The sequence below is a fragment of the Octodon degus genome, unplaced genomic scaffold (assembly GCF_000260255.1).
Source record: "Octodon degus isolate 3935 unplaced genomic scaffold, OctDeg1.0 scaffold00126, whole genome shotgun sequence".
Classification (NCBI taxonomy): Eukaryota; Metazoa; Chordata; class Mammalia; order Rodentia; family Octodontidae; genus Octodon; species Octodon degus.
The window spans coordinates 811886-832012 of NW_004524702.1; the positions used below are offsets into that span (position 1 = coordinate 811886).

A 20127-nucleotide genomic window follows, 5' to 3' on the forward strand; every position below is an offset into this window, starting at 1 on the left:
CTGAGCTGTACCGCCGGCCCTCGAGGCATTCTTAAAATACAATGTAGGAACATTATTATAGTGATTCTATTTTTATTTTCCATAATTATATTTATTACCTTTCAGGAAATGTTTCTTACTGCTCATTTGTACATAGTGGTGAATTCTTATTTAATGAACATGGAGGTCACTCAGTTTTCTCTGGGGAGAAACTGGACTTCTTCAAAGTTTTCTTTTGCCCTGGAAGTTACTCCCGCCCTTCGGGGCGACCTGTGCTGGCATATTGGACCACCTGCCTTCTTCTGCTGGTTTGTTCAACTCTGGTGAATCCCGGCTGTCCCACCTTATTCGTAAAGACTGCGCCTGGCCTTGGCACGGTCTGCAGCGGTGCTCGCAAACTCTTTGGGGCCCGGCACTGCAACAAAACCTGCATTCTGAGGTTTTCATTTAGAAAACAACAACTCAACTTTAGCATCTTTTGGCTTAAAAGAAAAACAAGTAGCACACACCACTGGTCTCAGGGCAGGGTACTGATGAGCTGTCCCCTGCCCGTGCTGTGTTCCCTGCTGTATCTGTGTCACAGTACCTCACCATGTTCAACCAGCCACCAAAAACATACTAGAAACTGCCCGGATGAGTGGAAAGCACAGCCAGGTTGAAAACCGTGGCTGGAAGATGCACAGGTTCTTGGGCACCAGGGAAGCCACGTGGTATTTCCCTATTCCCTCTGTCTCAGTTACCTTTTACTCATTGCTGGGACAAAATATCTGACACCCCAAATTAAGGAAGCAAAGGCTTATTTAGCTCACAGTTAGTGGAGGTTTCAGTCCATACTCGGCTGGCTCCAAGGCAGGTGGCACCTGGCCGAGGACAGCAGTTCATGGCGGTGGAAAACAGCAAAGCAAAGGGAGGAGACACCGCCGTGGCATCTTACGCGCCTCTCCCCTTTCCTTCCACACTGACTGCTAAAACCAGTGCTGCTCTGAGGAAGTGGTGCACAGAATCCTTCCTCAACTCCCTTTCATATCTGTTTTGTGCTGAGTCACTCCAGGGTGGACTTCCACGGCCTAGGGTGAGGCCTCCATACCCTGTGCGGAGCCGGTCTAGCCAAGCTTCCAACTTCTCAAGCTGACATAATGTATCAATCACACCTTAGTAAAACTCCCCTTGGTGACAGACCACGCATGGAATGTGGCCATCCTTGGCGTTGACTCAAAGTCCCTGCGTCCTTGCGACAGCCATATGCTGTGAGCACCAGGGCCTTCCTCGGGCTGTGATCCTGACCACACGCTGGACAGTCAGGGTGTGGCTCTGTGCAGTTCACACACTATGAAGCAGAAGAAGGGCCTAGTGACGCATCTGAAGATGAGACCTTTCCCAGCTAGTGGGACTGCAGAAGCCAAGAGGAAGGTGGTGCTCAGCCTGCTTCCACAGGCCCAAGCACTGGCTGGGACCCTCCTGTTCTGAGGGACAGGAGCCCTGGGCTGCTCCGTGGTATTGCCCCAGTCTGTCCTCTTCATAGCGCACAGTGCCGCTGTGTCCCCAGGTGACTGCAGGGGGCGGGGGTAGCACCTCCATGGCCGCCTTCCCCTGGAGGACTCAGCTCCAGGTGTCTGGTTTCCTCCTCTGCAGCCTGTGAAATAGACACCTTCATGTTTAGCACTTTAGCTATGCCACTCAGGGGTCTGGGGCCTCACAGGATGGTGCACAAAGCTGGGGGCTCTGCATGTCTTTCTGGGGCCGGACACCTCGACTTCATTCAGGCTTCTAAAGGAGACCATCAGGAGGCCATGATTTTAAACAGATTAAAGCCAGAGAGAGGCCAGGTGAGGAGACTAGAGCCCAGTGCTGGCAGCCTGAGTCCCTCCTGCAGATCTCGCTGGATCTGCTCAGCCTGGTCCGGCCCACCTGGACCCAAGCCCCCAGCCCAGCCTCCCTCCCCTGGCCTGTGAATCCCCCAGACTTGACCTCATGTGCTCAGCCTTCCCACAGGAACTTTTAACCAATGAAAAAAGGATTATTACTGAGTGCAGTGGGAATGTCTCACTATCCATTTAGAAAAGCAAGCTTGCAGTTCTCACGTGAAAACAGCTTCACCTGCCATAAGCAAGTAAGCAGACCGTCCCAGTGAGAACTTACCAGAAGACCTTGTGCTGGGACAGCAGCGTGTGTGAAGCGGATTTCTCAACAAACTCAAGAGCATTTACCATAAAAGAAAAGTAGATAAGGATTAAAAACCCTGAATATCAAATAGCAACATGAAAGATGAAAAGGCAAATAAATTGGAAATGATATATGAAGTGTGTGGGCAAGGATTAGTATAGTTAATCTATAAAAATCCCTAGAAATCAATAACAAAAGCTAAGTTCTCCAAAAGACATTTGGGCGGGCCACTGCCCTGAAGAGCTAGTTCACAAAAGATGAACTGCAGAGTGCTAACAAAAAACGCACAAGACTTTCATTTTACTTGTAACTAAAGAAAATGAAAATGATAAGATTTAAAGTTATAGAGATCAGAAAAGGAATACCCTAAGCTCATGACCCAGGCATATATTCCAATGACGTAGTTTAAATTAGCGCCACATTTTTAAGAGTAATTTGATGATTTTCAGTTTAAAGAACAATCAAGTAACAGAAATTCTTAAAACATGTATTTTTTTAGTATAGCGACTATACTTTTGGACAGTTAGTCTAAAAATAGTCATTCCTGTAATTAAAGAGGTAAGTTCAAGAACACATTACAATGTTCTTCGTATAATGAAAAATGGAAAAAATACAGTTTGTTAATAGGCTACCAGTTGACAAAATTATGGCCCATTTTTTACAATAAAATGTTGTCACTGTCACAAATATTTCTGAGGGAATAGGCCTACAGGTGTGGAAGTGGGTTCTGCCGGGCGTAGGACACGGCGTAGGAGGGGCGCGCCTGACCCTCCTCTCACAAGGCGTGTGCAGGTGTGGAGCTGCGCAGGTGCTTGTCTGGGCAGGACTTCCCTGGGAAATCCGATGCAAGCCCCAAATGTACTTCTAACTCTCTCTGCCACATTTATAAAGGAGAAAAAGACCAACACCATTAGCGCCCACTCAGCACACTTAGTGCTACGCGTGCGGTCAGCTCGGACCAGCCACGCATCCAGGTCAGGAGTAGCATTCAGGCCCAGTGGCAGGGCTGGAGGCCACTGCCTGGTGCAGATCTAGGACGGCACTGAGACGCAGGAGTGGGCTTATGCTGGTGGTAATTTACACTGAACACTTCACAGACCTGTCCACAGTCAAGATCAGAGGAGTTCACTGCTTCGGATACATCAGCTGGAGTCATCGCACGGGAAGACGGGGCCAGCCATGCTCCCGATCCTGTGGGAAGTGAAGCCAGCGCTGGGGACCGCGCCCGCTCCGCTGCGAGGCCGGGCAGTGTTCCTCGGCAGCCCCAGGGCAGGCGTGGCTGCCGGGGTGCCCGAAGCCCAGGCAAACGCCACTGATCTTGAGGAAGCAGACCGAGCTGCTGGCCTGAAGCCCTGGGCTGTGCTCACCAGCTCACCAGTGTGTCACTGCAGGAGGAAACAGGCATCAAGACGTGAAGTCCTGCGCTTGAGGCTGCAGAGATGGCCAGGCCGTGGCCATGCCACCTGCCCTGTACTCGAGCCCGGGCAGATTTAACTCTGTTTGTGGTCACAGCAGATGTGGGAACCTTCCGTCTCCCTTTCTTACCAACTTCGTCCAGTGTTGGCCTCACCTGACCCTGCCCTGGAGGCTGGCACTGTCCCTGAGGAAGCACTTGGAATCCACATCACAGCAGATTGTGCCCAAGGGTAAAAGTGTTTTAATTTCTTTGGGGAGGAAACAAAGAAATTGTGTGCGGCTGCCCCACTGAGTGTGGGGGGCTCCCTCCTGGACCTGGGGGGCAGGCTGCAGAGAGAGGCCATCGGGGTGCCCTGGGGACACCAACAGGGCTCGGGGAAGGACACTGCAGCGGCCAGGCCTGGCTCTCAGGAACAGCCCATGCCTGTTCCCAGCAGGGTTCCCACAGTGACACAGGTCCCAGGCTCCCAGGAGCACAGCAGCCCCACGCCCCTCCTGCTGCCCAAGTGACTGAGTGTGGCCTAACTTCCCAGTATAAAGTACCTTGATATAAAATTGCAAATGTGAATTTAAAAAGTCTTTTTCTGTTGTTAGATGACATGGCAATTTACCAGTCTCGGGAGTCTCGGGGTCCATGTGAGCCCTCCACCCTCCCCTGTTGCCTGTCCCCTGACTTGGCCCATGTTTGCTACTTATCCCAGTGGCCCTGGACTCTAGCCCCGAAGCCTGGATACCGGGAAAGGCCATGGTGCAGCTGACTGGTGAAGCAGCAGATTGCTCTGCGCGCCTGACGGCAGTAACTAACCAACACTGAGTGTCGCCGTTTGCCTTGATGGGAAGACATCCCACAGCCTGCTGAGGCCGCTGCCCTGTGAACCCTGGTGTGGTTGGCTCGCTTTGAGTGCTGGGCTGAGCTCCTACACCGGCCCTGTCTTCCAATGGTCAGCCCAGTCGGAGTCCACCGACAGGTCCTATGTGGGCGCTGAGGAGGAGTGGCTGCCACTGTGGGCAGCCTGCCTGCAGGAGCCGCCTCAGCTGGTCCCATCAGGCAGGGACTCTGGGGGAGAGGGCCTGGGGCGAGGCCTCCACGGCCTCTAGAAGCTCCGGGTGACGTCCCAGTCCTCCGTGCCCACTGCACAGGGAGTCCTGTGGGGCCCAGGGCCTCTGTTCCGCTCATGGCCCTGAAGGTCTGCACCAGGCCGGGCTCCAGCACCCGTGCAAGGGACACATGTGCCTCCGTGTGACTGCTGGGAGCACTTCTCGGAGTTCATGCATCTGCAGCAGCCAGAGCCCTGGAGTTGTGCCCGAGATGCCTTGTGTTCATCTGCTGTGTGTCTGTGGAGCTCAGCCTAGCAGCAGCTGTTCCCGAGATGCTCCACGGCTGCCCTGCCGGCCTAAGTCTGTGTCTCCCACCACAGCTGCCAGGGCTCCTCCTGCCTGCACGTGGCCCCTGGCCCGAGGACAGGGCACCCCCTTGCCCTTGCCCAGCTCTGGGGAATGCCACGGCTGCTCTGACCAGCACTCCACTGGAAACGGCGTGGCACTGGGCCCAGACCTCCTCCTTGCAGCCCTGCTAGCTTCTGCTTTTTCTCTTTCCAGAGCCAGCTGCCAAGTAAGCTGCCCAAATGCACTGAGTGACAGGCTGTAAGAAAGACCAGGACCCTGAAGGGAGACTGGAGGAGGGCGCTGTTCTTGCCAGGGAGCTGCAGAGGGGCCTCAGCGGGTCGTCCGTGCCTCTGCCCTAACAGAAGCTCACAGGGAGAAGACCCCACCTCGGCAGGCCTGCGGCAGGAATGACAAGGAGTCACAGCCAGCAGTTTTAAGTTACAAGCTTCCAGAATGGCTTGTTGGGTCATAGCAGATAGCAGAACTCAGGCCTCAGAAGGATTACTTAACTAGCACAGGTCAGCCTGTGGCCTATGCCCAGCTCTCCCCACTTCACGGCCGAGCCGGTACAGACTCTGGTCCACGGCCTGAGATCCAAAAGCCCTGCTGTGCAGACAAGCAGACCCCCCTCCTGCGAGGTGTGCGTGTCCAGGAAGTCGCCAGACCATCTGCTTAGCAGCCACGGACAGCTTCTGGCAGGCCAGCCCTTCACAGTTCCCTGAAAGCAGCCACATGCAGGCGTCTCGTGGCCATCGTGGCCCTGTGAACTGTGTCTGGGAATGGCAGCTGTTGACAGGGACACGGAGGGCCAGCGACAGCTGGGCAGGGGAGAGCATTTGTTGCGCGTAGTGGCCACATGCTACGCATCAGCGGCCGCTTTAATCCCCTGGCAGCCTGATAAAGAAGGCGCGATTGCGCTGCTTTCCAGATAAGAAAACCAAGGAACAGAAGGGGCAGGAGCCCCAAGTGACCGGAAGCAGACCGAAAGGATCCCAGGGTGACCTGCCAGCCGGCAGCACACTCACCTGCTCAGCCGTGAAGCCTGTAGGCTTCTGATCCCATTAAAACCAACGCCCTGGGCAGGGACCGAGTGGCGAGGGAGGGTTTTCATGGGAGGGTGAGGGTGAGGGTGAGGGGTAATTGTCCTTTGTAAGCTTTACTCTCTGAAGTGTAATGAAAGGCAGCATGAGGATAAGGACAGGAGAATCAGGAATACGCTTCACTATCATGAACAGCAGCTAAGTGAAGTACAGATCTACATAGGAAAGCAAATGGAATGGGAACGCTCTGGAGCACAGACAGCCTCCCGCAACAGTCAAGCCAGGGCGAAGGGCTTGTGTGAGGCTCCGGCAGCCAGGCCCAGGCCTGGTGCCCACCGGAGTGAGCCCAGGGCTGCTTCCCCAGGCCACGCACCTCGAGCAGAGACCATTGGTTGCCAGAGCTTCAGGGAGCTTGAAGACATTGGGTGAAATCCGACCCACTCCAAAAGTCGCCTGATGTGTCGTGCTGTAGTGGCTCAGCATCAGGTGCCCAGGGCGCTGAGGCCCTGTGGAGCCCCTGGCGATTTCTGGGCACTCACAGGAAACGTGGCCTGGCAGCCTACACCTGGGCAGCCTGTCCAGCTCTGCAGAGGTGCGCCCAGGCAGGTGCACACGCGTGCACGCAAGGCTCCACCCACCCACCCACACACACATCTCACACCTATGCGAGGCTGCCATTTCTGGCCAGTGACCACGCTGGAGAGGACAGGCCTCACCTCAGCTCACACGTGACAGTGCCTGTGGATGCTGTGTGGTTTGTGGGCGGGAGGGGAGCAGGCGCGGGAGGCTCGCTGAGGGCTGGACACGGGCTGGGCCCCTCTTGTTTGCTGAAGAACTGCAGCGTCTGGCTCTCAAGGAAACGCTCCTGGTAGGAAGCAGAGGAGCGGAGAGGCAGACCCACGAGCCCCACATAGTGCCCAGAAGCCAGCACAGGCAGAGCCTTCCTTGTTCTCTAATTTTTTTTAAAGCAAAGCAGCACTGTGTCCATTCCTGCCACACACACCCCACAGCCCCATAAATGCTGCTGGAAGCTGTGCACACCGGGAGCTAAGGAAGCCTGCAGTACTGTTGGAGCCACGAAGCCCGCGACACCACCGGGAGGACTGCATCTACGACGCCCGCTCCGCCTTGGTGTGCCGCACCTCGTCTTGCTCCTCTGCCCACCAAGATGGTGATGGTTGCCCTCTCCACAGACACCGCTGCCTGATGTGTGGCACCTGAGCTTCTCTCCTGCTGAGAGCTGCCCCTGCCACGCAAGGCCAGGCCTAGGCCGGAACAGGCGGGCACAAGCCCAAGATCAGGCATTCAAGAGCGGGGAGAGGACACAGTCTTCCTGAGCCTCGGCTTCCCGCCTAAAGAGGACACAGGAAGACGTGGCTGGCCGTGGGAGCACGCGAGGCTTCGATAGCTACAGCAATGGGCGATGTACTGACTCGGCCGCAGAGGAGTCTGCGGCAGGCACGCAGGAGCGCCCGCATTGGGGTCAGTGCAGGGCGTCCTTTCAAGACCGCTGATCTGCCCTGAGGGCTCGCTTCATCTCATCTTCTTCATCTCTGAGGAGAGGACATGTGCACCCACTGAGGATGACCCACGGATTCCCACCCAGGGTCTCTTCGGGGCCCCAAAGCCCTGGCCGCTCTGGGCGGGTACATCACTCCCAGAGGGGCATTTGGAGGCTTCCTCACCACGGGGTTTTCTCGCTTCATTCTAGAGTTGCTCTTCCTTCTGCCGGTCTGTGGTAGCACTGGCTGAATTAGTTTGATGAGGTGCTAATCAACACGAAGCAAGCTGCCACGGGGCGGGGACAGCGCTGGTGAAGTGATGCCCGTGGACGCGTTTGTGCCAGAGGTCAAGCAGAGCGTGCGCAGCCGGCCAAGACGTCCCTCGGGGCAGAGCTTCCTCAGATCCCAGAGTACAGGGGCGGCTCCTCGGGATTCTCTTCCTCTGATTCTCACTCCACAGATATAAGTCCCACCAGAGGGAGGGACTTGGCCAGAGCGACCCCAAGTTAAGAGGCAGAGCCAATACCGTGGCTGCCAAAACCCAGGTGGCCTGTTCGTGGAGCGGCCAAGGTTCTAGGCCCGTGCTCTCTGCTTGCCTCCAGCGCCTCAAGTCATCCATCATGCTGTGGCTGCTTCTCTGAGGCTCACCCGGAGGATCTGGCAGGACAGCCAGGCGAGGCAGGTCGGGCATGGAGAATGCACCCACGGCTGGCGGCAGCCTGGAAAGAACTAAAAGGATGCTTGTCTAGTCTGGACACAGTCTAGAAATCCAGCATACAGATGGGCAGTGAAACAATAGCAAGGTAACTACACAGCGGAATGACAGAGAAACTGAGACGAAAGTGCAGAGAGCCGGCTGCGGCTGAGCCTGAGAGAGAGCGAGAAAGATCCTGCAGGACCCCAGGCAGGGGAGAGGAACGCTCCAGCCTCCTGCTAGGAGCAGAGCACGAAACACAGCCTCCTGCCTCCAAGCAAAGCCTCCAGCTTTCTGGGGGCAGAGCAGGGCCATCCCAGAGCCCCGTCCGCTCTTCAGGACCCACACAGGAGAGGCGGCGTCTCCACATCGCTGGAGGGTACCTTTCCTTTTCCCTGCACCCAGGACCTATTTCACCCTGAGGAGAGGAAAAGAGACAAGGCAGCTGAGTGGGCGCACAAGCACTTTGCAAGCACCCTGTTTGAGCTGAGAGTGGTGGAAGACCTAAGGGTGGCACAGCCCAGGAGCGGCACTGCTCTGCTGGCCCTGGAGAGGGCGCCCCAGGAGGACATCGGGCTCTCCTTCAGCCCTGGTTGGCATCTGGAGAGAAACCAAAGCCACTGGACTCTCCTCCCACTTCCGGTCCCTGGCATATTTTTGGAAATACATGGTGTGGTTAAATGTCCTGTTCTCATAAAAATTTGAGCCTTGAAATTTTTGGCTTTATTCTCGGCTGGACCCAGGCCCAGGGTGACCATCACTTAAATGATTTCATGCCTCGGGGAGCCTGAGTTAGGGCTTTCATGTTCAAAGGACACGGTCCATTGAAGGCGCAGCATGTGGACTTGCTCTGATCTTCCGCCTTCAGTTCTTACAGCCAAGCAGCCAACTTTAGAAGGTGGCTGTGTTCTTGTCCTCTCGTCCTTCCCCACATTCCCAACTGTCCGAGGGCAGCGGAAGACAATGCAACACGAGACGGCGGACTGGGGCGACCCTGGTGGACTCACCCTGGGATTTCCGCAGCTTTTCTCCAAAGTGAGACAGCTCCTCCCGAGACAGTTTCCTCACAGAAAGCAAACATTTCAACTGGGCGTTGAGGACCAGACTTGAGGTTACCAACAATGGCTTTGAAATCTGTGATCCCAGAGCATAGTTTTAAGTTTTAAACTTGCCCAAATTCAGAGGCGGGCGCAAATCCTTTCCTCCACTGACAGAACAATGGAGGTGTTACTGACCCTGGTCGGCTCCAGATAGTCAGGACCAGCTGCTTGGGCTCCTCCAGGGAGGAGGCTGTAGTGTCCAGTGAAACTCGGCAAGAGGGAGCCTGCAGGAAGCCTCGGAGGGTAGAAGGCACGTGCAACACAACAGTGAGGCTGCTTGGCATCTGCCTGGGAGACCCCGTGCACTGGGCAGCTGCTGAGGACGTTCGGGGCCGGGTGGTGCTCCCGGAAGTGTGGCGCATGCAGACTCAGTCTGAGAGGAGAGGAGCCACGCTTTGACGGTGGGAGGGCTGAAAAGACACGGGGCTGAGCGGCCTGTGTGCACATCCCTGTGCTGGGCTGTGGCACCCGCAGCACGGAGCTGGCTCTGTCCAGAGCCGTGCAGTGCCCCTGGCTCCTCTGGTTGAAGGAGCCATGCCCCCTGCACCCCCAGAGGCTGAGCCCAAGGGTGCAAGATGCCAGCGAATGTGATCAGGGCCCCTGGAGAGGCGCGGCAGACAGAAGGGGCAGCACAGGCCAAGGCATCTGCAGCACGAGAGGCCAACCGGGATGCGGACTTTCAGCAGCAGGCGACAGTCAAGGGGCTTTTCCCAGAGCCATGAGTGTCCCTGTCCTACGTTCTCAAATACAGGCCACCATCACTGAGGACAGGTATTCTGCTGAGCTGCGTGGTTTCTCGTGCAGCACCATCTCCCGAGCACCCCGTGCTCCAGGCCTGGTAACGTGGCAGTGCCCACAGCAGACAAGGGGTGGAGAGCAGCTTGACTCTCCGACGCCCACTGTGCTGGCCCCAGGCAGAGGCCTGGAGTTTTGTGAGCTCCTGCCTGGGAGGGTGGTCAGGCTGGCGCATGCGGAGAGGCCAGCCCGGTGGACGCTTCACCTGCCTGAACTTCTCCTTTCCCGGTGGCTTTTTCTGTGGACAGAGGTGCCTGCTGTACCCCCGCCCAAGGGCCCTGCCCCATCTGTAGAAATGAGAAAGGGAAAAAGCATCAGTCAGAAGCCCACAGATGGTCTCACACATGTCTCAACTTCTGCCCTGCACTGGGGAAGGCCTTCTGCAGGGAGCCACTGGCTTGCAGGACTCCTGAGGCTGGAAGCCTGGAGTAAGCCCAACTGAGTCACAACTGACCCCCAGGCTCAGGAGGGACAGGCAGATGCCTGTTGTTGAGACCCCAGGGTTCCAGGATTGTTTGTTACGCAGCGGTATTGCACAAGGTGACTTCACAGACTGTTCTCCACCTGTAATGTGGGGACAGCAACACCTGCGCCTTGCAGCACCTGCTCCCCAAATTCCTGAGGAAAGCACACAGGCAGCCTTCTGGGCCATGTACCTGGTGTGTGGCATGTGCTGGAGTCGCTCCTCAGACGGGGGCTTGCTCACTGCCGGCACGAAGTATGGGATCGTCCACTGGGCCTTTCCAGCCACAGCTCCCTGAGCTGACTACGTCCTGGCTTGAATTTACCTGCACATGCCAAGCGAAGACTGCATGTGAATTGCAGGAGCTAAAATCCATTATGGATCACTCAGCTCGAGCTCAGCAGGCCGAAGGGATACACAGTCCCTACACATCATTAAAGAGCTGGTTTTCTCAAGAACATCAGGCGAGAATAGTAATTTAATGAGGGAAATAATGGGCTTCCAGTGAAAATCCAAGTTCTGAGAAGTAGGTCATCCTAAGTGGAACTCAGGAACCTCGGCCTAAAAATAGCTGCGCTCTGGGCAGGGTGAAGAGATGAAGCATCTGGGCCCCAGTGAGGCAGGAGTCAAAACGGAGGCTCCCGGCTGCAGCCGGACTCTTCAAATAGCCCGCACCTCGGCGCGGCCACGCTGACCTCCCCGTCAACTCACTGGCTCGCACACACTTGGCCAGACTTACTGCTGACGTTCCTGGGTGAGATTAGCACGGGAGGCCTTGCTCTCTGAAGGCAGCCAGACCCCATCTGGCCAGTGGAGATGCTGCCTGGGAGGAACATTCTGCCTGATGTCGCCTCCGGATCTGAACTGCACCAGTCTGCAGGCTCCCGGCCAGAGCTGGACCTGCCAAGGTTTCTAAAATGCAAGCCAGCTCCTTATAGTCACATGCACGCTGCTTCTGTCTGCCTCTGCTTACACACACACACACACACACACACACACACGCACGCACGCACGTACACACGCATGCACACACACGCACACCCTGTGGGGTCTGGTTCTCTGGGAATCTAACACAAATGGTGACCCCAAGAAGGCCCACTCACTGCCGGAGGAAGATGATCGCTGACCTTCAGCCCCTCGAGAGCTTTCCTCCAAGGGGGAGAATCTCCCTGGGGAGTCTGCACCCCGGATCATCTCAGTTCGGGTTCCGAGTCCCCCCAGGAACCTGCCAACCTGCAGCAAATGACCTCAGGAGGCTCCGGCTAGGGCCATCCCAACAGAAGCCGGACTGGGAGGGTTTGCGAGGGATTCTTTGAACACTGCCTAAGCTGCAGAGGCCTGGCTCTGGCTCATCAAATACATGGTGAAGTAAACAGCATGAGTCATTGTTGAGAGAATCAACAGCAAATTTAGGCTCCAAGAACTCTAGGAAACGAACCTATGGAGTTCAGAGCACAATATCCACAATTAAAATGATTAGAAAGAAGGAATAGAATTCAGACATGAACTTACCATGGAATCCAGGGCAGTCATTTATCTTCCATGCTGTATTTTCTGCATCTGTCAGTGGATGCCTGGCATCTTGGGGTCAGGGTCCCCTGAGTGAACAACATCACGGAGACTCAGCAGTGCTTTCTCCGAAAGCCTGCCGCCTCTGGGGAAGGCCACTGAGACTCCCGCGCACTTCTGCCCGAGGAGGAGCAGAGGGCCTGAGCACAGCACACAGGCCACACGAGGAGGATTCTGTGCTTTCCTCTGGGTCTTCCTCTTTGTTTCTGCTTTCGCCTCAGGCTTCCATTCTCGAGGTCCATCATCTTTACTGCAAACATAGTTTCCAGTCCTTGCAAAAGAGTGTTGCGAAGCTGCTGATCAAGGGGCTGCTGGGGTAGCCCAGTAACTTTATAGCTTCCGTACATTTAGCAATTCCACCTGCTTGTTCTTCTCAGGAAAACAGTTTCCATCAAACTTGCAATATTATCTCTGTATCTGATTTTGCAGTCTCTAACACAGTGCAGATCCTCCAAATTGTCCTCCCACGGAAGATGGCCACTAAGCCACTGGATCAGGCAGTAACCAAGGATTTCAAGTCACCACGTCTTGATGGGGCCACGCCACGGTGTGCGATAGTGCTGGTGAATTCAATAGTGCCGTCGTGACGTCTCTTGGATCTTCTTTATGTTCTCCGTGAACTCCTTCCAGGCAGCATGGATAAGCCATAATCTGCCAGCTGCGCCTGCTCAGGGTTCTTGTGGCTTAGCAGAAGGTTCGAGGCCTTGATGTCCCCATCACGTGCTCGTGCTCCTGGGTATACTCCAGGATGGCCAGAATCCTCAAGCTTAGCTGCAAGACAGCTTTCTGAGAACACCTTGTGGCGTTTGCTTCACATATTTTCTGAAGGTCACTCCAACCGACCCATTGTCACAGACTTGTGACTTCCCATTCTTGTCACGCCGCTCAGGTCCCCAGTACTGAGGAGCACCAGGGCACTTCAGCGCGCGGGTACGAATCCATTTCTGAATTTGCTCTGGCTTACCGCTGGCTGTAGAACTTTAATTCAGTAAAACGAGGGCCACTGTCACCGGGCTCCACGCTGGCAGCACAGGACACATCACCACCACGCGACTTTGGAGACTGTGTGTCAGCACAACGCACACAGCCGAAGCCACCCTGGCCGCTGGGTGATGCTGGCTCCCATTCCTTTTCTGACAGGTCAGTTATTCTCTCCCAGCCGTGAAGCGTTCCACAGGATGCTCTTTGCAGGCCCGTCTCCCAGCTTTTATGTGAGGCACTTTACCCGAGCCGTAGACCCGTCACCTTCTGCCCAGTACCAACTTCCCACCGCTCTAGTCCTCCAGACCACTTTTAAGTCCTCTCTCCAGTCCTCTGCAGTGCCGCCTATGTTCAGACTGCTGCACCGCACAGGTTGTTTCTTGGCTGTCTGCTCTGGGCCTCTGGTGTATTTGTCGAGATTTTTAATTTAGCTATGTGTGTCTTAATTATAGAGCTTAGTAACAATTCTTGTCAGGTTGAGAAAAATGTCCTTTTCTGTATTTTTCCTTTTTAAAAGTCTTTATTCTTTGTGGTTCTTTTCAGATCCATGTAAATTCTACAAAGAACTTACTCATTTTTAGAAAAAGCAAAACATTTACATTTTGTTTGGGCCATCAATTCAATAGGGATTGACATCTGTTATGCTGTTGAGTTTTCTGGCCTGTGCCGTGGCATGCCTACATATCCACAAGCCGTATCACGCACTGCACGGTGATGTTTTGGTCACTGCCAGACCACAGCCTGTGAGGCCACACCCATCAGGCCACAGAGTGATGTCCGTCTTAGTTTGTATGAGTATGTCTTATGATGTTCACATAAAGCTGAAATTGCCTAATGATGCACTTCTCAGAACGGATCCCATCATTAAGGGATACAAGACAGTATACGTATTTTTCCTAATTATATAGTATTTCATGTTATTATGACCAGTATTTGTTATTGTTAATGTATAGAAAAAAGCTGATACAAATGTAAATGGACTTTGCATTCTACTATGTTGCTGCCAATCTGCTCCGCTTATCTGCTGGCACTTGTGTGTTTTCCACGTATGTGTCAGCAGATTCGATGAACGGCAGCTGTATCTCTCCCCTCGTCATAGCTACTCACCGCTGACTGCTCTCGGCTTCGCGCGCTGCTGGGTCCTTCAGGGAAGTGCTGACTCGGAGCAGCAAGGTCTGCAGGAGCTGCTCCGTCGCTGGTCCCACAGAAAAGGCTCTAACATTTCATCATAATTATGATGTTTCCCTAGATGCTTGGGAAGACAAGAGTTCTCCTGTCTTCCTACTTCATTGCTATTTTAAAATCAGACCTATCTTTTGGATTTGCTGAAAAAACACGGTTTTCTTCTCTTTCCTAACGTGGCATAGTGTGGTAATAAATCTGTTCATGCTACATCAACCCTCCATCCGCAGTTCTAGGCCCAAGTTACTAAAGGTGTTCTTGCCTTTTTCCCCTGGCCTGTGAGTGTTTGTGCGTAGTCATGAGTGAGTTAGCTTCTTTCGGTGCCTTGCTCTGGCTCTGTCAGGCTTTGGCAGTGTAAAATGAAACGAACCATACTCTGTCCTTCCTGGCTCCGGTGGGCAGGAATGCAATGGAAAGATGTACAGCGAACACTGTTGAACGCATACGATCTTGTTCAGTGGGATTCTGTATTGTTTCTAATGTTTTTATTATTATTTTCTATTCTCTTTAACAAAAAGGATATACACAGCATAGCTAAGATAGCTGTACTTGCTAGTTTTTGTTTGTCTGTTGAAAGGAAGAGTTAATATATGTTGCATGCCTGTAATCTGAGCAATAAATTTGACAACAATGTGTAACACCACAAAAATTATTTTAAAGACTGTTTTTAAGTTACATATTTAAATTCTTCCATAATTATACGACTATTTCAGAGTTTAGCCTCCTCTCCTGCTATCATTGTTGATCAGCCGCCTTTTCAAGGCCTTGTCCACACACTCAAGTTTATGGTCCACCTTCTGTGGCCATCTGCATGCTGCGGAATCTGGTTATGTCTGTTATCTGTGGTTTTCAATCAGTCTCACCAGACCTTTCTCAATTTCATTAATCTTTCAAGAAACTCACTGTGTGGGCCCTGTTTATTTTTCTCTTTTATATATTTGTTTGCTAGTTCATTAATTTGTTTCTTCTTCTTTTTTTTTTTTTTGCCGGCTCAGCCCATCCTGGGAGCAGGGCTGGTGCGGCATGTGGTGCCAGGGATTGAACCATGGTCCCTGGGCTTTGCCTAAATTTATCTAAACAGGCGTTTTAGACTGCTGAGCTATCTCGCTGGCCCCTCTATTTCATTAATTTTTAGAATAATTTCATTGCAGCATTTCTTTCCCCTGGGTTTCCTTCAGTTTATTTACTTTTCTTTCTTGCAATGATTTGAGCTGAAGGCATTTCGGCTTGGTGAGTCTATGCTAAGATTTGGAGCCGAGAACTGAACGGGAATATGGGTCCATTTTTGTTCCATGTAAATGAGAGGCTCTGGCTGTGAGCATAGGCCTTGGTTCTGTGGACCTGAGCGGGAAGGGTGCTTGCAGAAGGAAGAAGGGCGGGAGGACCAGGGCTCAAAGAGCAGAGTGAGCCCCCGCCCCATCTGGAGCCAGGACTAATGGAGCTTCCCAGAACGTTGCTCAGAACCTGATCCAGGGGGAGAGCAGCTGGTCAGGCAGGAGGGCGGGTGTGGCAAAGACTCGGGAACAGATGTCACCAGGCAGACGAAAGCTAGAGACCCTCTCCAGCTGGGGAAAGAAGACAGCCAGAGGCACAGGTGCAAGAAGCAGGAGAGAGGGAGGAGACAGGCCTGCGCAGTGGACGTTGCCAGCGCACTCACTCTGCTTGGTGAGAAGACTGTGTGGACGGCGAGAGATGCTGCAGATGCACCGCTGGGGCCCTGAGCGTCCCCCTCACACCCAGGACTCCTCCCTGGTCCCTTCTGTTGAAAATTTTTTAAAATTATATTTTATGACTGAGGTTATAAGGATAAATACAGTCCAAACTGGATGTATTATATATGCACCTCTATTATTTTGTTCTTGTTTTCTTCTGATCTTACTGGATATTCTAAGAAGAGCTTTTCAGGTCACCGGAAAGCGACCCGGCCCCAGAGGTGGGGTGTGCTGGGTTCAGGGATGAACCAGCCTTGGCGCTGCCCTTTCCTCCTGCCGACGCGGCAGCCTGCCCTGGTCTCGACCTCTTCCATCGGCGTCTGGTCCTCCGGCTGCCGCACCCGTGAGGGCTCTCCAGCCCCACCTGCAAAAGCAGGCTAGAATTCCGGGTTTGACAGCGGGCCCCGGGATGCGGCGGGTCGGCCCTGGAGCGGGCATCGATCGGCAGCCGCGCGCCTCGTCCCGGGCACCAGCTCCACGCTGCGCGGGGCGCTCCGCATTGCGCCCCTCGCTGGCCTCCTGCCCGCGCCCGGCCCGGCCTGACCGCTCGGGTCCGCGTTCACAGCTCGCCGGTTGCCCTCCGGGGAGCGGTCGGCCCAGAGCACGGCGGGCTCGCTGCTGCTGCTGCTGCTGCTGCTGCTCCGGAAGCCGCTCTGGCCAGCGGCGCTTTTTACGGCGGGCGGGGCGGCGTTTTCCTGCTTGCGTTTCAAACGAGAAGCGGCGTCGCCGGCCGACCGCGCCGCGCTCGCTCCCGAGGCCTGCTGCGCCCTTGCCGCGCCTGGGTTGCTGCCGCAGCGGCTGTCCGCCCTGCTGTCACGTGGCGCTCTGGCCGGGGCCTGGAGGTCCCATGGCCGCCCCTCAGCCTGGGAATCGAAAGGAGTGTGTATTTTCGGAAAATCGCTTTCCTAGGACACACCAGAGTTCCGGTAGGGAACTCGCAGAACCCCAGGCAGAGCCGCCGCGCCTGCTGCGACCAGAGCTGGGAAGGCCTGCGAGGGCCTTGCCCGGAGGACTCGCGCCCGCGTCCGCGTTGTCTGGAACAGCGTGTTTCAGTCTTGCTTCAAAATAGTTCTGATGGTTTTGCCCACAGTGACATCTGTAATTTTCCCCTGCCGTGTCCTCGAGGTCAGACCACAGAGCGCAGCGACCAAGGACAGAGCTTTCACCTCGGAGAGAGCCGGGTGTCCCCCTGACTCCCAGGGCTCCTCCCAGGCTCCTGACTGCAGCCCAGGGCCGCTCCTGACTCCGGGTCTCGGTTCCTTATCCTAGAAGGGGTGATCTGGCCCCCTCGTGTGCCTGTCAGCCCGGGGCTGGGATAAAACTCCCTGGGGTGGGGGGAGACACAGTCGTGTATGTGCGCAGGGTGGTTTGGGTAATTGTACTGATGATTTCTGCTGGTCTACAGAGGGGAAGCAGTTGATGCTTAAGTATTGTTTCTGTCCTTTTGAATTTCTTATAACTTTTTCTTCTTTTTTTTAATTTTGCATGCTTATATCTGGGAATCTGGACAACTAATTTGAAGGCATTATGCAATACAACAACCACTGTCAAATTCTTCTTGTTTTGTTCGGTGAAGTTCTGTATCATTTCTAATGTTTTTTCTTACTTGTATTCTCTTCAGAGACTATCAATCGATCAATCAGTCAAACTCCGGTGTTCAGCACGTGTGAATGCGCTGCGTGCCCCCTGCGCCCACTCCCTCCCGCGTCCTGACTTCCCTGAGCCGAGTCCCGGCTGGTGCGCCAGCCTAATTTCACACGCGTGCTGTCCTCAGATGAGCAAAGCTGCTCTCTGGCCCAGGGCGTCCTCCACGTGGCTGCGAGTCTGGCAGATGTGAGGGTGGGGGAGGTGATGCTCCCAGAGAGTGGCCCCAAGTGTCTGCTCTCGCCCACCACGTCGCCTCTGGCATTCCTCAAGGAGGGACCTTGACGGTCAGGTTTGGTCACCAAAGCCCACCTCAAGGCTAACTGGTCACTTAGGAGGGACCTAGGGATTCTCCTCGACCTCCCACAGGCAAGGTCAGTCAGTGTCAGACTCCTGGACTGTTCCTGGGGTGGGCACACACCGGGGGAGGAGTCTGGTGGGCAGTGGGCAGAGCGGGAGGGGTCCCAGCCCCTCCTCGTGTTCCCCAGCTGAGGGGTAAGAGCTACCCCAGGGCTCTTCCCTCTCTGTGGGTCCCAGAGGGGAAGGCCTGAAAATGTCTCCCTTGGCTGTGGGAGACCCAGCGACCCCCAGGCGTGGCACGAGCTCCCTGAGCCTCTCAGCCTGGGGAATAAGCCAGGGCTCACCCAGGCCTTGGCACCTGCAGCCACCTCTCGTGGAGGTCTCCCTGGACGGTGAGACCCAAGAGTGGGAGTCTGCAAAGCCAGACCCCAGGGCCTGGATGGTCAGCAGGGGAGAACAGAGGAGAGACAGCCCTGCTGGGATGAGGCCAATCTGGGCCCATATGTGTGCTCCAGAGCTCGGGAGGCCCCTCAGGATCTCCCTCCAGTTCCTCCTTGGGTACCCCCGGCAGACAGGGGCTTCTGCCCAGAGCTGCTCCTACAGGCCTCCCTCCTTCTCTTCCTCAAGCCACTGTGCCACTCCTCAGCCCTCAGCTTTGCTGTGAAGTAGAAAGCAAGACGCTAGCTTCACATGGGGGACCTCAGGGCTGTGTCCCCCGCTGCATACAACTACACTGGCCTGTAGAGCTCTCCATGCGGGGAGAAAGGGGGCCAGGACCCCACCCTCCTCTTGGCAAACAACCCCAGGGTAGCCCTGGGGACAATGGGCATCAGCTCAGCTGGATGCTCTGAGGGGCCTGAGCCAATGTGAATGGCATACATCCTGCTGAGAAGCTTAAAATGCTCAGACAGCAGAGCCCTGAGCAGAGCAGACAGGCAAGGTGCAGAGCCCGGTGTCAGCCACAAGCCATGTCTGCACACCCACAGGACACCATGTTCTGGCCCGCCAGCAGGGACCCACAGGGCGCTTGGATCTCCATGCTGGCTGGGGTCTCCCTTGGCTGCACCTCAGAGGGGCTGAATATGCCACCACCAGCAGGGAGCGCTGGCGTGGCTGTCTTGAACCGGGACTGTGTGGACCTGGGAGGACACAGGCCAGTGAGGAGGCTGCAGGCCCCAGGGCAGGAGGTGCTCTTGGGCAGCTGGCCTCTGTGGCTCAGCCCAGATCTCTGACAGGCTTCTCTTTCATCGGGACAGCCACAGGCTGACAGCTTGGGTGACTGGACATATGGAGCTGTCGAGGAGTCTCAGCTGAGGAGCTCAGTCCTGGCCGGATTCTCCCAGAGGAATCGCATCCCTGTGAGCCAATCTCTGGGTCCTGCCCTCGGCCCTCCCCAGCCAGCCTGCCAGAGCAGCGGCCCCTTGAGATGGTGGCAGTGCCACTGAGCACCTTGGTGGCCTTAGGGTATCTGGGGCTTTCACAATGATCACAAAATGGTGCTTTTTCCTGTTTGGACAGAGGTTTCTGCTGGGTCCTTTGAAAGGAGAAGCAGGAATTGGAAGACATCAAACACTGGCCTTGTCCCCCAATCGAGGTGGCCTGTGTGGGGGAGGAGAGGGGTCAGGACCCCAGCTGAGCACCATCCTCCCTGGCTTTGGACGGCACTTGGATCGAACCCCCGACTCTGTACCCCACATTCTTCAAAGCCCCTCTCAGCCCATCTCCCCTGCCTCACCCAGCTCTGCAGCCCCTCTCAGCCCATCTCCCCTGCATCGCTTCCTACAGACAGGCAACCTCGCGGGTGCCAAGCTGGGGTGCTCACCAGTCTCCAGGAAGTCACCAAGGGTCACTGTGCCCCAGGCCCCGCTTGCACCTTGCTGCCCGCCCTCCTCTTCTTCACACGCCACTTGCTGATTGCCTCTGAAAGCCAGCCTGCCTCTCTTTCCCCTGGATGCTTCTGCTATGATTCTCTGTGAAAGTCAGGGTGGGGGGCCAGGGTGGGGGTGGGGGGCAGTCACACACCCCATCTGACAGGAGCTGTGTGACATTCAGGATGGAGACGACAGCTGGAGAGGCCTGGCCAGACTTGGCAGAGTCCGAGCCAGGGAAACGCACGGCAGAGGCCTCCATGCGGCGTGGGGTGATCCCTGGGTGTGCTCCAGGGGCAGCACCACACCCTGTCCTAGGGGTCCTTTACCAGG

At 55.3% G+C, this 20127-nt stretch overlaps 1 pseudogene; it reads right to left on the minus strand.

The window, feature by feature from the left end:
* LOC101564652 overlaps positions 1-16296 on the minus strand; it is a 56692-nt pseudogene extending 40396 nt beyond the window's left edge.
* Positions 16297-20127: the final 3831 nt, after the last annotated feature.